Source organism: Morone saxatilis, unplaced genomic scaffold, assembly GCF_004916995.1.
Source record: "Morone saxatilis isolate NCDOM2014 unplaced genomic scaffold, NCSU_SB_2.0 Contig10, whole genome shotgun sequence".
Lineage (NCBI taxonomy): Eukaryota > Metazoa > Chordata > Actinopteri > Moronidae > Morone > Morone saxatilis.
The window spans coordinates 18,478,448-18,482,527 of record NW_023339652.1 but is presented as its reverse complement, the minus strand read 5'-3'; positions in this window follow the sequence as shown (position 1 = coordinate 18,482,527).

The window sequence follows — 4,080 nt, the reverse complement described above, 5'->3', positions numbered from 1 at the left end:
GGGGGGGGCTCAGAGAAAGAGAGCAGGAGGGAAACAGAGTGTTATGCAATTGCCATGCAGGCTGCAGTGCACTCTGTCTGGCCCTGGGGGCTGCAGGGGAGAGAGAGACAGAGGCAGAGTGAGAGAGTGAGACAGAGCCGATCACAATAGACAGAGCCCAGGGAATTCAACCATAATAACCCCCCCAGCGAGAGGCTTTCTCTGGACTCCTAATACAGGCTGCACAGCCCCACAGAAATAATGAGGACACCCCCCTTACTGCATCTCCATCACAGGGATGGAGGAATGTGACTTACCACCACCACAACAACAGCGAACAACAAACAACAGACCAGACAACAACAGCAGCAGCAACAACACAACAACAACAGCTACGCAACAACGAGCTAGCAACAGCAGCAACAACAGCAGCAGCAGCAGCAGCAGCAGCAGCAGCTCAGTGCTATATTCACTCTACCAACCGGCAGCAGGCTGACTATTCAAGAAAAAGGATCAAGTATGTATGGAAGTGAAGTGGCCCTGCTGCTGTTGGGGTGGTCCTCCGACTGCCTCCGTAACTATGGGGATGCTCCTGAAGCCAGACATGGAGCAGACACTGTCTGTACAAGCTGGCTGCTGCTGTCTGGGTACATTCAAGCTTGACAACAGAGTGGGAGCCTAATCTGCTTCTCAAAAGGACCACATCGCTGCATGTCTGAGCCCACATTCAATGCACGCTGCAGCCAGGGTTCCATTTCCACATGGAAAATCTCCAGACTCTCCCAGCCTTTAGACATCTACATTGTTATTAGGAATGTCTTCACACCCACAGCAATCAATGTATACTGTCACTTTATTTTACCAGCTGTTCACATCAACTTTGATAGTAAGTTTTGATCATGATTATTTTTGATTAGTTTGCTACTTCTGTTGCCAGGAGACGACAAACAAATATGATGACAGGATAGTGTCATTTCAAATATAAGATTTTTAGCTTCCATGAGTTACTGTGATGAAATGCCAGATTAAGATGAAAAATAAAGCCGTTTTCAAGGAGTATATTAAAACTCAAACATAATCCTAACCCTGAATACAGTACATAAATTCAAGTTCAAATTAAGCATTTCCCAAACTGCGTGACACCGACTTCAGTCCAGTGTGAAAATCAGCTTGCATGGATGGGACAGTTACCTCCATTAAGCAATCCATGAATGACCATTGTGTGTGCTTTTAATGCAGTTAAGTACATTTCAGATTAGTCTGCACACATGTAACAATGATACAGCTGAAACTTTAAAAAACACATCCAAAACTCACAAAACAAAAGGCTAGCTTAGTGATCAGACGCAGAAACAAAACCAAATATGTTGTGTTCTAAAACCAACACCAGAACCAAAACCAGTTCAACTGTTAATCAGAGAGAACCAGTTGATATTGAACATACTGTCCTTTTGGCAACCTGAAGCTATTTGCTACATGCTCTGAAAATGGTAAGCAGTAGTCCATGAGTTAGTCAATTGACAGATAAGAAATAGGCAATCATTTTGATCACTGGTTTTAAGTAAAAATGAATTGGTTCCAACTTCTCTAATATGAATATTTGCTGGTTTTTGGAAATAAAAAACACAAAACAACAAATGTTTTAACTTGGAAACAAACATACACTGGTTCCACAAAGCTCAAATGCATAATACACCTTGCACCCAGCGGAGCAACGCTGTAGTGCCACAGACAAGGGATTCCGTGGATCTACATGCAGCTGCCACAGCCCAACATGTTGACATTAGGAAGCAGCAGTCTCAGGTGTCGGATCCACTTGAGGGGCAGGCTGTAACACTTGTGAGAAGCCCTGCCACAAAGCTGCTGTGCTGACATTTGGCTGAGACCACTGCCAGTTTTAGAAAGAACTTATAATGCAGCTCAACTGACAACTGGGACTACTTTTTTAGGCTGTAGCATCTGACTTTGAACACATCAGTTGTGCTCAAAGCTCACTTTTAAATTTGTACTGAAAATGATGAATGATTTTACTTGTCTTTACCTGCAACGGTCCCCAAACACGCAGTTTCCCTTCTGAAAGAACTTGCAAATCATGGCTGCAGGTTTGCTGTTGGTCAGATCATGGGAATATCGACAGTTGTCTCCTTCTTTGCAAAGACCATGCATGAAATATCTGAAAATACAAAAGCAGAGGAAAGATTTCCCGTCATACTAACGGAAGCTCATCCTACATGCGCATGTCAAACTGAACTTAGTAATGTAACGTTAAGTTTAAAAAGTAGAACAACCCTTTATGTCTAAGAAAAAAGCCACAGTGTGAGTCTTTCACTTTCACATTGGCAGCGCAATCAAGCTAATCTTCTCACAGACACAATAAACAATTCCGCCCATAACGTTAGCCGATGTCTAGTCTGGAAGAGGCACATAACAAGTGCTGGGACTATTATGGAATTTAAACTCACCAACCGGCAAAGCTAGCTGGTGTTAACGTCGGTTAGTTATAAAGTGAAAGTGTACTGAGTGGCTGTAAACAGCTGAGCTAGGTAACATTTGCGTTCAGGGTTTTATCGCTCCGTTGAATGACAGCTGTCTAACATTACAGCCTGACATTAGCGTTAGCGTTAGCTGCTCGTTGTCGAAAACGCAGCTAGCAAACTGTCCGCTAACCTGCCACAGCAGTCTGCTGTCTGACAATAACACAGTCAACTTAACAACAGTGGCGTTACAGCTAACAGCTAGCTAACCAACAGCTGAGTGGAGCCGAGGAAGACGCTGTTGCCAGCCGCTCGTCAGCCACCGTATCGCCATTATTCTGCTGCCAAACGACAGGCGACATAGTCATCTTCGATATTTTGATGTAGGTCTGCCTTGTCTTACCTGCAGGTTACGTGTTTGGTCCAACCTCCTGTTACTGGTGAAGTCGCCGTAGACGCTACTGCTGCCTCCGCCATTGCTGTTTATGTTGAGAGGCTACGGCCGGATGTTCCGGACAGCTCCGCTCCGGCTCGGCCTCTTTCGTATAAGTACGGTTCAAGTCGGAGTTTACCGACAATCTCACGCCGGGCACTGACCACAACGGGGCGCCATTGTTACTCTTACTATGCCAAGTTGAACTATGCTTTTTAAATCAGTGTTGTTTGCGCGTATTTATCAAGGAAACTAAAAAGAAGGAAGGGTCAATTCATCATAACACAACATTCTAATGCTGTTCGCTGCCAGTTCTGTTGAAGTCTACGGGAGATACATGGAGAAACACACTAATAGCAATGTATGTGATATGACCTTTGATGAAGAGATGCCTCTACCAAATGAAAGAATACAATTCAGAGAATAGATTTTTCAATATGTGCGCATTCGTTTATTGCTGTTGGTCTCCAGATAGCATTCAATGATGGGCTATATGTTGTTTATATATATAATCATCTTTGGATCCTATTTGAAGGCCAACAGTAAATAAACAAATGGGCATGTTGTTGTGTTTTCTTTCATTTGGTAGCAGCATCTCCTTTTCATTCACTCATCAAAGGTCATATGATGTAGATATGTTGGGTTTTAGTGTGCTTCTCCATGTATCTCCCCCATGCTTTAATAGAACTTGCACCACATCGTCTGTCACCAAACAACATGAGAAGGCAGGTCTCCTTTACTAGCCTGCTGTGGCTACACATTTGACCAATCAGAATCAGAATCAGTATTAGGTTTATTGTAAGTTTTTACACATACGAGGAATTTGTCTTGCATTAAAATATACATAAAATATAAAAATCACACAAAAATTAAGTACTTTTAAAATATAAATCAATAAAGATAAGAAAACTGTACAGAAAACGGGAGTGCATTAATGTAATGCATATATACAGGGTAATACATATAAGGTAGGTCTAAATTAGAGGCCTGGTCTGGATTTTATAGAAGTTCTTTGGATGTATAAAACCTCTTAAAGCCCACCAGGTCGCCCACTTGAGTGTTTTCTAAGCTGCTTTGATCAGCGACACAAACATGAAATGTTAAATATGGACATGCTACACATTGTTAGATCTGTTTATTCTACACAGTTCATTTTACAGAAACCGTGAGCACCAAAGTGTCAAATGATAAAAT